The following is a 13960-nucleotide window of genomic DNA, read 5'->3' on the forward strand; positions in this document are numbered from 1 at the left end:
CTCCCTCCCTCTAGTCAGGTTATAGTGATGACTGGCTCCCTCCCTCTAGTCAGGTTATAGTGATGACTGGCTCCCTCCCTCTAGTCAGGTTATAGTGATGACTGGCTCCCTCCCTCTAGTCAGGTTATAGTGATGACTGGCTCCCTCCCTCTAGTCAGGTTATAGTGATGACTGGCTCCCTCCCTCTAGTCAGGTTATAGTGATGACTGGCTCCCTCTAGTCAGGTTATAGTGATGACTGGCTCCCTCCCTCTAGTCAGGTTATAGTGATGACTGGCTCCCTCCCTCTAGTCAGGTTATAGTGATGACTGGCTCCCTCTAGTCAGGTTATAGTGATGACTGGCTCCCTCCCTCTAGTCAGGTTATAGTGATGACTGGCTCCCTCCCTCTAGTCAGGTTATAGTGATGACTGGCTCCCTCCCTCTAGTCAGGTTATAGTGATGACTGGCTCCCTCCCTCTAGTCAGGGTTTATAGTGATGACTGGCTCCCTCCCTCTAGTCAGGTTATAGTGATGACTGGCTCCCTCCCTCTAGTCAGGTTATAGTGATGACTGGCTCCCTCCCTCTAGTCAGGTTATAGTGATGACTGGCTCCCCCCTCTAGTCAGGTTATAGTGATGACTGGCTCCCTCTAGTCAGGTTATAGTGATGACTGGCTCCCTCCCTCTAGTCAGGTTATAGTGATGACTGGCTCCCTCCCTCTAGTCAGGTTATAGTGATGACTGGCTCCCTCCCTCTAGTCAGGTTATAGTGATGACTGGCTCCCCTCTAGTCAGGTTATAGTGATGACTGGCTCCCTCCCTCTAGTCAGGTTATAGTGATGACTGGCTCCCTCCCTCTAGTCAGGTTATAGTGATGACTGGCTCCCTCCCTCTAGTCAGGTTATAGTGATGACTGGCTCCCTCCCTCTAGTCAGGTTATAGTGATGACTGGCTCCCTCCCTCTAGTCAGGTTATAGTGATGACTGGCTCCCTCCCTCTAGTCAGGTTATAGTGATGACTGGCTCCCTCTAGTCAGGTTATAGTGATGACTGGCTCCCTCCCTCTAGTCAGGTTATAGTGATGACTGGCTCCCTCCCTCTAGTCAGGTTATAGTGATGACTGGCTCCCTCTAGTCAGGTGATAGTGATGACTGGCTCCCTCCCTCTAGTCAGGTTATAGTGATGACTGGCTCCCTCCCTCTAGTCAGGTTATAGTGATGACTGGCTCCCTCCCTCTAGTCAGGTTATAGTGATGACTGGCTCCCTCTAGTCAGGTTATAGTGATGACTGGCTCCCTCTAGTCAGGTTATAGTGATGACTGGCTCCCTCTAGTCAGGTTATAGTGATGACTGGCTCCCTCCCTCTAGTCAGGTTATAGTGATGACTGGCTCCCTCCCTCTAGTCAGGTTATAGTGATGACTGGCTCCCTCCCTCTAGTCAGGTTATAGTGATGACTGGCTCCCTCCCTCTAGTCAGGTTATAGTGATGACTGGCTCCCTCCCTCTAGTCAGGTTATAGTGATGACTGGCTCCCTCTAGTCAGGTTATAGTGATGACTGGCTCCCTCTAGTCAGGTTATAGTGACGACTGGCTCCCTCCCTCTAGTCAGGTTATAGTGATGACTGGCTCCCTCCCTCTAGTCAGGTTATAGTGATGACTGGCTCCCTCTAGTCAGGTTATAGTGATGACTGGCTCCCTCTAGTCAGGTTATAGTGATGACTGGCTCCCTCCCTCTAGTCAGGTTATAGTGATGACTGGCTCCCTCCCTCTAGTCAGGTTATAGTGATGACTGGCTCCCTCCCTCTAGTCAGGTTATAGTGATGACTGGCTCCCTCTAGTCAGGTTATAGTGATGACTGGCTCCCTCCCTCTAGTCAGGTTATAGTGATGACTGGCTCCCTCCCTCTAGTCAGGTTATAGTGATGACTGGCTCCCTCCCTCTAGTCAGGTTATAGTGATGACTGGCTCCCTCCCTCTAGTCAGGTTATAGTGATGACTGGCTCCCTCCCTCTAGTCAGGTTATAGTGATGACTGGCTCCCTCTAGTCAGGTTATAGTGATGACTGGCTCCCTCCCTCTAGTCAGGTTATAGTGATGACTGGCTCCCTCCCTCTAGTCAGGTTATAGTGATGACTGGCTCCCTCTAGTCAGGTTATAGTGATGACTGGCTCCCTCCCTCTAGTCAGGTTATAGTGATGACTGGCTCCCTCCCTCTAGTCAGGTTATAGTGATGACTGGCTCCCTCCCTCTAGTCAGGTTATAGTGATGACTGGCTCCCTCTAGTCAGGTTATATTGATGACTGGCTCCCTCCCTCTAGTCAGGTTATAGTGATGACTGGCTCCCTCCCTCTAGTCAGGTTATAGTGATGACTGGCTCCCTCCCTCTAGTCAGGTTATAGTGATGACTGGCTCCCTCTAGTCAGGTTATAGTGATGACTGGCTCCCTCCCTCTAGTCAGGTTATAGTGATGACTGGCTCCCTCCCTCTAGTCAGGTTATAGTGATGACTGGCTCCCTCTAGTCAGGTTATAGTGATGACTGGCTCCCTCCCTCTAGTCAGGTTATAGTGATGACTGGCTCCCTCCCTCTAGTCAGGTTATAGTGATGACTGTATCCCTCCCTCTAGTCAGGTTATAGTGATGACTGGCTCCCTCCCTCTAGTCAGGTTATAGTGATGACTGGCTCCCTCTAGTCAGGTTATAGTGATGACTGGCTCCCTCTAGTCAGGTTATAGTGATGACTGGCTCCCTCTAGTCAGGTTATAGTGATGACTGGCTCCCTCCCTCTAGTCAGGTTATAGTGATGACTGGCTCCCTCCCTCTAGTCAGGTTATAGTGATGACTGGCTCCCTCCCTCTAGTCAGGTTATAGTGATGACTGGCTCCCTCCCTCTAGTCAGGTTATAGTGATGACTGGCTCCCTCCCTCTAGTCAGGTTATAGTGATGACTGGCTCCCTCTAGTCAGGTTATAGTGATGACTGGCTCCCTCTAGTCAGGTTATAGTGATGACTGGCTCCCTCTAGTCAGGTTATAGTGATGACTGGCTCCCTCCCTCTAGTCAGGTTATATTGATGACTGGCTCCCTCTAGTCAGGTTATAGTGATGACTGGCTCCCTCCCTCTAGTCAGGTTATAGTGACGACTGGCTCCCTCTAGTCAGGTTATAGTGATGACTGGCTCCCTCTAGTCAGGTTATAGTGATGACTGGCTCCCTCTAGTCAGGTTATAGTGATGACTGGCTCCCTCTAGTCAGGTTATAGTGATGACTGGCTCCCTCCCTCTAGTCAGGTTATAGTGATGACTGGCTCCCTCCCTCTAGTCAGGTTATAGTGATGACTGGCTCCCTCCCTCTAGTCAGGTTATAGTGATGACTGGCTCCCTCTAGTCAGTTTATAGTGATGACTGGCTCCCTCCCTCTAGTCAGGTTATAGTGATGACTGGCTCCCTCCCTCTAGTCAGGTTATAGTGATGACTGGCTCCCTCCCTCTAGTCAGGTTATAGTGATGACTGGCTCCCTCCCTCTAGTCAGGTTATAGTGATGACTGGCTCCCTCCCTCTAGTCAGGTTATAGTGATGACTGGCTCCCTCCCTCTAGTCAGGTTATAGTGATGACTGGCTCCCTCCCTCTAGTCAGGTTATAGTGATGACTGGCTCCCTCTAGTCAGGTTATAGTGATGACTGGCTCCCTCTAGTCAGGTTATAGTGATGACTGGCTCCCTCCCTCTAGTCAGGTTATAGTGATGACTGGCTCCCTCCCTCTAGTCAGGTTATAGTGATGACTGGCTCCCTCTAGTCAGGTTATAGTGATGACTGGCTCCCTCTAGTCAGGTTATAGTGATGACTGGCTCCCTCTAGTCAGGTTATAGTGATGACTGGCTCCCTCCCTCTAGTCAGGTTATAGTGATGACTGGCTCCCTCCCTCTAGTCAGGTTATAGTGACGACTGGCTCCCTCCCTCTAGTCAGGTTATAGTGATGACTGGCTCCCTCCCTCTAGTCAGGTTATAGTGATGACTGGCTCCCTCCCTCTAGTCAGGTTATAGTGATGACTGGCTCCCTCTAGTCAGGTTATAGTGATGACTGGCTCCCTCCCTCTAGTCAGGTTATAGTGATGACTGGCTCCCTCCCTCTAGTCAGGTTATAGTGATGACTGGCTCCCTCTAGCCAGGTTATAGTGATGACTGGCTCCCTCCAGTCAGGTAATAGTGATGACTGGCTCCCTCCAGTCAGGTTATAGTGATGACTGGCTCCCTCCCTCTAGTCAGGTTATAGTGACGACTGGCTCCCTCTAGTCAGGTTATAGTGATGACTGGCTCCCTCCCTCTAGTCAGGTTATAGTGATGACTGGCTCCCTCCCTAGTCAGGTTATAGTGATGACTGGCTCCCTCTAGTCAGGTTATAGTGATGACTGGCTCCCTCCCTCTAGTCAGGTTATAGTGATGACTGGCTCCCTCCCTCTAGTCAGGTTATAGTGATGACTGGCTCCCTCCCTCTAGTCAGGTTATAGTGATGACTGGCTCCCTCCCTCTAGTCAGGTTATAGTGATGACTGGCTCCCTCCCTCTAGTCAGGTTATAGTGATGACTGGCTCCCTCCCTCTAGTCAGGTTATAGTGATGACTGGCTCCCTCCCTCTAGTCAGGTTATAGTGATGACTGGCTCCCTCCCTCTAGTCAGGTTATAGTGATGACTGGCTCCCTCCCTCTAGTCAGGTTATAGTGATGACTGGCTCCCTCTAGTCAGGTTATAGTGATGACTGGCTCCCTCTAGTCAGGTTATAGTGATGACTGGCTCCCTCTAGTCAGGTTATAGTGATGACTGGCTCCCTCCTTCTAGTCAGGTTATAGTGATGACTGGCTCCCTCCCTCTAGTCAGGTTATAGTGATGACTGGCTCCCTCCCTCTAGTCAGGTTATAGTGACGACTGGCTCCCTCTAGTCAGGTTATAGTGATGACTGGCTCCCTCCCTCTAGTCAGGTTATAGTGATGACTGGCTCCCTCTAGTCAGGTTATAGTGACGACTGGCTCCCTCTAGTCAGGTTATAGTGATGACTGGCTCCCTCCCTCTAGTCAGGTTATAGTGATGACTGGCTCCCTCCCTCTAGTCAGGTTATAGTGATGACTGGCTCCCTCCCTCTAGTCAGGTTATAGTGATGACTGGCTCCCTCCCTCTAGTCAGGTTATAGTGATGACTGGCTCCCTCTAGTCAGGTTATATTGATGACTGGCTCCCTCCAGTCAGGTTATAGTGATGACTGGCTCCCTCCCTCTAGTCAGGTTATAGTGACGACTGGCTCCCTCTAGTCAGGTTATAGTGATGACTGGCTCCCTCTAGTCAGGTTATAGTGATGACTGGCTCCCTCTAGTCAGGTTATAGTGATGACTGGCTCCCTCTAGTCAGGTTATAGTGATGACTGGCTCCCTCCCTCTAGTCAGGTTATAGTGATGACTGGCTCCCTCCCTCTAGTCAGGTTATAGTGATGACTGGCTCCCTCCAGTCAGGTTATAGTGATGACTGGCTCCCTCTAGTCAGGTTATATTGATGACTGGCTCCCTCCCTCTAGTCAGGTTATAGTGATGACTGGCTCCCTCCAGTCAGGTTATAGTGATGACTGGCTCCCTCTAGTCAGGTTATAGTAATGACTGGCTCCCTCTAGTCAGGTTATAGTGATGACTGGCTCCCTCTAGTCAGGTTATAGTGATGACTGGCTCCCTCCCTCTAGTCAGGTTATAGTGATGACTGGCTCCCTCTAGTCAGGTTATAGTGATGACTGGCTCCCTCCCTCTAGTCAGGTTATAGTGATGACTGGCTCCCTCCCTCTAGTCAGGTTATAGTGATGACTGGCTCCCTCCCTCTAGTCAGGTTATAGTGGTGACTGGCTCCCTCCCTCTAGTCAGGTTATAGTGATGACTGGCTCCCTCCCTCTAGTCAGGTTATAGTGATGACTGGCTCCCTCCCTCTAGTCAGGTTATAGTGATGACTGGCTCCCTCTAGTCAGGTTATAGTGATGACTCGCTCCCTCCCTCTAGTCAGGTTATAGTGATGACTGGCTCCCTCTAGTCAGGTTATAGTGATGACTGGCTCCCTCCCTCTAGTCAGGTTATAGTGATGACTGGCTCCCTCTAGTCAGGTTATAGTGATGACTGGCTCCCTCTAGTCAGGTTATAGTGATGACTGGCTCCCCTCTAGTCAGGTTATAGTGATGACTGGCTCCCTCCCTCTAGTCAGGTTATAGTGATGACTGGCTCCCTCTAGTCAGGTTATAGTGATGACTGGCTCCCTCCTCTAGTCAGGTTATAGTGATGACTGGCTCCCTCCTAGTCAGGTTATAGTGATGACTGGCTCCCTCCCTCTAGTCAGGTTATAGTGATGACTGGCTCCCTCTAGTCAGGTTATAGTGATGACTGGCCTCCCTCTAGTCAGGTTATAGTGATGACTGGCTCCCTCCCTCTAGTCAGGTTATAGTGATGACTGGCTCCCCTCTAGTCAGGTTATAGTGATGACTGGCTCCCTCCCTCTAGTCAGGTTATAGTGATGACTGGCTCCCTCTAGTCAGGTTATAGTGATGACTGGCTCCCTCTAGTCAGGTTATAGTGATGACTGGCTCCCTCCCTCTAGTCAGGTTATAGTGATGACTGGCTCCCCTCTAGTCAGGTTATAGTGATGACTGGCTCCCTCTAGTCAGGTTATAGTGATGACTGGCTCCCCTCTAGTCAGGTTATAGTGACGACTGGCTCCCTCTAGTCAGGTTATAGTGATGACTGGCTCCCTCCCTCTAGTCAGGTTATAGTGATGACTGGCTCCCTCCCTCTAGTCAGGTTATAGTGATGACTGGCTCCCTCTAGTCAGGTTATAGTGATGACTGGCTCCCTCTAGTCAGGTTATAGTGATGACTGGCTCCCTCCCTCTAGTCAGGTTATAGTGATGACTGGCTCCCTCCAGTCAGGTTATAGTGATGACTGGCTCCCTCTAGTCAGGTTATAGTGATGACTGGCTCCCTCTAGTCAGGTTATAGTGATGACTGGCTCCCTCTAGTCAGGTTATAGTGATGACTGGCTCCCTCCCTCTAGTCAGGTTATAGTGATGACTGGCTCCCTCTAGTCAGGTTATAGTGATGACTGGCTCCCTCCCTCTAGTCAGGTTATAGTGATGACTGGCTCCCTCCCTCTAGTCAGGTTATAGTGATGACTGGCTCCCTCCCTCTAGTCAGGTTATAGTGATGACTGGCTCCCTCCCTCTAGTCAGGTTATAGTGATGACTGGCTCCCTCCCTCTAGTCAGGTTATAGTGATGACTGGCTCCTCCCTCTAGTCAGGTTATAGTGATGACTGGCTCCCTCCTAGTCAGGTTATAGTGATGACTGGCTCCCTCTAGTCAGGTTATAGTGATGACTGGCTCCCTCCTAGTCAGGTTATAGTGATGACTGGCTCCCTCCCTCTAGTCAGGTTATAGTGATGACTGGCTCCCTCCTCTAGTCAGGTTATAGTGATGACTGGCTCCCTCCTCTAGTCAGGTTATAGTGATGACTGGCTCCCTCCCTCTAGTCAGGTTATAGTGATGACTGGCTCCCTCCCTCTAGTCAGGTTATAGTGATGACTGGCTCCTCCCTCTAGTCAGGTTATAGTGATGACTGGCTCCCTCCCTCTAGTCAGGTTATAGTGATGACTGGCTCCCTCCCTCTAGTCAGGTTATAGTGATGACTGGCTCCCTCCCTCTAGTCAGGTTATAGTGATGACTGGCTCCCTCCTCTAGTCAGGTTATAGTGATGACTGGCTCCCTCCTCTAGTCAGGTTATAGTGATGACTGGCTCCCTCTAGTCAGGTTATAGTGATGACTGGCTCCCTCCCTCTAGTCAGGTTATAGTGATGACTGGCTCCCTCCCTCTAGTCAGGTTATAGTGATGACTGGCTCCCTCCTCTAGTCAGGTTATAGTGATGACTGGCTCCCTCCTCTAGTCAGGTTATAGTGATGACTGGCTCCCTCCCTCTAGTCAGGTTATAGTGATGACTGGCTCCCTCTAGTCAGGTTATAGTGATGACTGGCTCCCTCCCTCTAGTCAGGTTATAGTGATGACTGGCTCCCTCCCTCTAGTCAGGTTATAGTGATGACTGGCTCCCTCCCTCTAGTCAGGTTATAGTGATGACTGGCTCCCTCCCTCTAGTCAGGTTATAGTGATGACTGGCTCCCCTCTAGTCAGGTTATAGTGATGACTGGCTCCCTCCCTCTAGTCAGGTTATAGTGATGACTGGCTCCCTCCCTCTAGTCAGGTTATAGTGATGACTGGCTCCCCCTCTAGTCAGGTTATAGTGATGACTGGCTCCCTCTAGTCAGGTTATAGTGATGACTGGCTCCCTCCCTCTAGTCAGGTTATAGTGATGACTGGCTCCCCCTCTAGTCAGGTTATAGTGATGACTGGCTCCCTCCCTCTAGTCAGGTTATAGTGATGACTGGCTCCCTCCCTCTAGTCAGGTTATAGTGATGACTGGCTCCCTCCCTCTAGTCAGGTTATAGTGATGACTGGCTCCCTCCCTCTAGTCAGGTTATAGTGATGACTGGCTCCCTCCCTCTAGTCAGGTTATAGTGATGACTGGCTCCCTCCCTCTAGTCAGGTTATAGTGATGACTGGCTCCTCCCTCTAGTCAGGTTATAGTGATGACTGGCTCCCTCCCTCTAGTCAGGTTATAGTGATGACTGGCTCCCTCCCTCTAGTCAGGTTATAGTGATGACTGGCTCCCTCCTCTAGTCAGGTTATAGTGATGACTGGCTCCCTCCCTCTAGTCAGGTTATAGTGATGACTGGCTCCCTCCCTCTAGTCAGGTTATAGTGATGACTGGCTCCCTCTAGTCAGGTTATAGTGATGACTGGCTCCCTCCCTCTAGTCAGGTTATAGTGATGACTGGCTCCCTCTAGTCAGGTTATAGTGATGACTGGCTCCCTCCCTCTAGTCAGGTTATAGTGATGACTGGCTCCCTCCCTCTAGTCAGGTTATAGTGATGACTGGCTCCCTCTAGTCAGGTTATAGTGATGACTGGCTCCCTCCCTCTAGTCAGGTTATAGTGATGACTGGCTCCCTCCCTCTAGTCAGGTTATAGTGATGACTGGCTCCCTCCCTCTAGTCAGGTTATAGTGATGACTGGCTCCCTCCCTCTAGTCAGGTTATAGTGATGACTGGCTCCCTCCCTCTAGTCAGGTTATAGTGATGACTGGCTCCCTCCCTCTAGTCAGGTTATAGTGATGACTGGCTCCCTCCCTCTAGTCAGGTTATAGTGATGACTGGCTCCCCCTCTAGTCAGGTTATAGTGATGACTGGCTCCCTCCCTCTAGTCAGGTTATAGTGATGACTGGCTCCCTCCTAGTCAGGTTATAGTGATGACTGGCTCCCTCTAGTCAGGTTATAGTGATGACTGGCTCCCTCCCTCTAGTCAGGTTATAGTGATGACTGGCTCCCTCCTCTAGTCAGGTTATAGTGATGACTGGCTCCCTCCCTCTAGTCAGGTTATAGTGATGACTGGCTCCCTCCCTCTAGTCAGGTTATAGTGATGACTGGCTCCCTCCCTCTAGTCAGGTTATAGTGATGACTGGCTCCCTCCCTCTAGTCAGGTTATAGTGATGACTGGCTCCCTCCCTCTAGTCAGGTTATAGTGATGACTGGCTCCCTCCCTCTAGTCAGGTTATAGTGATGACTGGCTCCCTCCTCTAGTCAGGTTATAGTGATGACTGGCTCCCTCCCTCTAGTCAGGTTATAGTGATGACTGGCTCTCCTCTAGTCAGGTTATAGTGATGACTGGCTCCCTCCCTCTAGTCAGGTTATAGTGATGACTGGCTCCCTCCCTCTAGTCAGGTTATAGTGATGACTGGCTCCCTCCCTCTAGTCAGGTTATAGTGATGACTGGCTCCCTCCCTCTAGTCAGGTTATAGTGATGACTGGCTCCCTCCCTCTAGTCAGGTTATAGTGATGACTGGCTCCCTCCCTCTAGTCAGGTTATAGTGATGACTGGCTCCCTCCCTCTAGTCAGGTTATAGTGATGACTGGCTCCCTCCCTCTAGTCAGGTTATAGTGATGACTGGCTCCTCCCTCTAGTCAGGTTATAGTGATGACTGGCTCCCTCCCTCTAGTCAGGTTATAGTGATGACTGGCTCCCTCCCTCTAGTCAGGTTATAGTGATGACTGGCTCCCTCCCCTAGTCAGGTTATAGTGATGACTGGCTCCCTCCCTCTAGTCAGGTTATAGTGATGACTGGCTCCTCCCTCTAGTCAGGTTATAGTGATGACTGGCTCCCTCCCTCTAGTCAGGTTATAGTGATGACTGGCTCCCTCCCTCTAGTCAGGTTATAGTGATGACTGGCTCCCTCCCTCTAGTCAGGTTATAGTGATGACTGGCTCCCCCTCTAGTCAGGTTATAGTGATGACTGGCTCCCTCCCTCTAGTCAGGTTATAGTGATGACTGGCTCCCTCCCTCTAGTCAGGTTATAGTGATGACTGGCTCCCTCCCTCTAGTCAGGTTATAGTGATGACTGGCTCCCTCTAGTCAGGTTATAGTGATGACTGGCTCCCTCCCTCTAGTCAGGTTATAGTGATGACTGGCTCCCTCCCTCTAGTCAGGTTATAGTGATGACTGGCTCCCTCCCTCTAGTCAGGTTATAGTGATGACTGGCTCCCTCCCTCTAGTCAGGTTATAGTGATGACTGGCTCCCTCCCTCTAGTCAGGTTATAGTGATGACTGGCTCCCTCCCTCTAGTCAGGTTATAGTGATGACTGGCTCCCTCCCTCTAGTCAGGTTATAGTGATGACTGGCTCCCTCCCTCTAGTCAGGTTATAGTGATGACTGGCTCCCTCCCTCTAGTCAGGTTATAGTGATGACTGGCTCCCTCCCTCTAGTCAGGTTATAGTGATGACTGGCTCCCTCCCTCTAGTCAGGTTATAGTGATGACTGGCTCCCTCCCTCTAGTCAGGTTATAGTGATGACTGGCTCCCTCCCTCTAGTCAGGTTATAGTGATGACTGGCTCCCTCCCTCTAGTCAGGTTATAGTGATGACTGGCTCCCTCCCTCTAGTCAGGTTATAGTGATGACTGGCTCCCTCTAGTCAGGTTATAGTGATGACTGGCTCCCTCCCTCTAGTCAGGTTATAGTGATGACTGGCTCCCTCCCTCTAGTCAGGTTATAGTGATGACTGGCTCCCTCCCTCTAGTCAGGTTATAGTGATGACTGGCTCCCTCCTCTAGTCAGGTTATAGTGATGACTGGCTCCCTCCTCTAGTCAGGTTATAGTGATGACTGGCTCCCTCCCTCTAGTCAGGTTATAGTGATGACTGGCTCCCTCCCTCTAGTCAGGTTATAGTGATGACTGGCTCCCTCCCTCTAGTCAGGTTATAGTGATGACTGGCTCCCCCTCTAGTCAGGTTATAGTGATGACTGGCTCCCTCTAGTCAGGTTATAGTGATGACTGGCTCCCTCCCTCTAGTCAGGTTATAGTGATGACTGGCTCCCTCCCTCTAGTCAGGTTATAGTGATGACTGGCTCCCTCCCTCTAGTCAGGTTATAGTGATGACTGGCTCCCTCCCTCTAGTCAGGTTATAGTGATGACTGGCTCCCTCCCTCTAGTCAGGTTATAGTGATGACTGGCTCCCCTCTAGTCAGGTTATAGTGATGACTGGCTCCTCCCTCTAGTCAGGTTATAGTGATGACTGGCTCCCTCCCTCTAGTCAGGTTATAGTGATGACTGGCTCCCTCCTCTAGTCAGGTTATAGTGATGACTGGCTCCCTCCCTCTAGTCAGGTTATAGTGATGACTGGCTCCCTCTAGTCAGGTTATAGTGATGACTGGCTCCCTCCCTCTAGTCAGGTTATAGTGATGACTGGCTCCCTCCCTCTAGTCAGGTTATAGTGATGACTGGCTCCCTCCCTCTAGTCAGGTTATAGTGATGACTGGCTCCCTCCCTCTAGTCAGGTTATAGTGATGACTGGCTCCCTCCCTCTAGTCAGGTTATAGTGATGACTGGCTCCCTCCCTCTAGTCAGGTTATAGTGATGACTGGCTCCCTCCCCTAGTCAGGTTATAGTGATGACTGGCTCCCTCCCTCTAGTCAGGTTATAGTGATGACTGGCTCCCTCCCTCTAGTCAGGTTATAGTGATGACTGGCTCCCTCCCTCTAGTCAGGTTATAGTGATGACTGGCTCCCTCCCTCTAGTCAGGTTATAGTGATGACTGGCTCCCTCCCTCTAGTCAGGTTATAGTGATGACTGGCTCCCTCCCTCTAGTCAGGTTATAGTGATGACTGGCTCCCTCCCTCTAGTCAGGTTATAGTGATGACTGGCTCCCTCCCTCTAGTCAGGTTATAGTGATGACTGGCTCCCTCCCTCTAGTCAGGTTATAGTGATGACTGGCTCCCTCCCTCTAGTCAGGTTATAGTGATGACTGGCTCCCTCCCTCTAGTCAGGTTATAGTGATGACTGGCTCCCTCCCTCTAGTCAGGTTATAGTGATGACTGGCTCCCTCCCTCTAGTCAGGTTATAGTGATGACTGGCTCCCTCCCTCTAGTCAGGTTATAGTGATGACTGGCTCCCCCTCTAGTCAGGTTATAGTGATGACTGGCTCCCTCCCTCTAGTCAGGTTATAGTGATGACTGGCTCCCTCCCTCTAGTCAGGTTATAGTGATGACTGGCTCCCTCCCTCTAGTCAGGTTATAGTGATGACTGGCTCCCTCCCTCTAGTCAGGTTATAGTGATGACTGGCTCCCTCTAGTCAGGTTATAGTGATGACTGGCTCCCTCCTCTAGTCAGGTTATAGTGATGACTGGCTCCCTCCCTCTAGTCAGGTTATAGTGATGACTGGCTCCCTCTAGTCAGGTTATAGTGATGACTGGCTCCCTCCCTCTAGTCAGGTTATAGTGATGACTGGCTCCCTCCCTCTAGTCAGGTTATAGTGATGACTGGCTCCCTCTAGTCAGGTTATAGTGATGACTGGCTCCCTCCCTCTAGTCAGGTTATAGTGATGACTGGCTCCCTCCCTCTAGTCAGGTTATAGTGATGACTGGCTCCCTCCCTCTAGTCAGGTTATAGTGATGACTGGCTCCCTCCTCTAGTCAGGTTATAGTGATGACTGGCTCCCTCCTCTAGTCAGGTTATAGTGATGACTGGCTCCCTCCCTCTAGTCAGGTTATAGTGATGACTGGCTCCCTCCCTCTAGTCAGGTTATAGTGATGACTGGCTCCCTCCCTCTAGTCAGGTTATAGTGATGACTGGCTCCCTCCCTCTAGTCAGGTTATAGTGATGACTGGCTCCCTCCCTCTAGTCAGGTTATAGTGATGACTGGCTCCCTCCCTCTAGTCAGGTTATAGTGATGACTGGCTCCCTCCCTCTAGTCAGGTTATAGTGATGACTGGCTCCCTCCCTCTAGTCAGGTTATAGTGATGACTGGCTCCCTCCCTCTAGTCAGGTTATAGTGATGACTGGCTCCCTCCCTCTAGTCAGGTTATAGTGATGACTGGCTCCTCCTCTAGTCAGGTTATAGTGATGACTGGCTCCCTCTAGTCAGGTTATAGTGATGACTGGCTCCCTCCCTCTAGTCAGGTTATAGTGATGACTGGCTCCCTCCCTCTAGTCAGGTTATAGTGATGACTGGCTCCCCCTCTAGTCAGGTTATAGTGATGACTGGCTCCCTCCCTCTAGTCAGGTTATAGTGATGACTGGCTCCCTCCCTCTAGTCAGGTTATAGTGATGACTGGCTCCCTCCCTCTAGTCAGGTTATAGTGATGACTGGCTCCCTCCCTCTAGTCAGGTTATAGTGATGACTGGCTCCCTCCCTCTAGTCAGGTTATAGTGATGACTGGCTCCCTCCCTCTAGTCAGGTTATAGTGATGACTGGCTCCCTCCTCTAGTCAGGTTATAGTGATGACTGGCTCCCTCCTCTAGTCAGGTTATAGTGATGACTGGCTCCCTCTAGTCAGGTTATAGTGATGACTGGCTCCCTCCCTCTAGTCAGGTTATAGTGATGACT

This window comes from Salmo salar, chromosome 02 (genome assembly GCF_965601325.2).
Source record: "Salmo salar chromosome 02, fSalSal1, whole genome shotgun sequence".
NCBI classification, from domain to species: domain Eukaryota; kingdom Metazoa; phylum Chordata; class Actinopteri; order Salmoniformes; family Salmonidae; genus Salmo; species Salmo salar.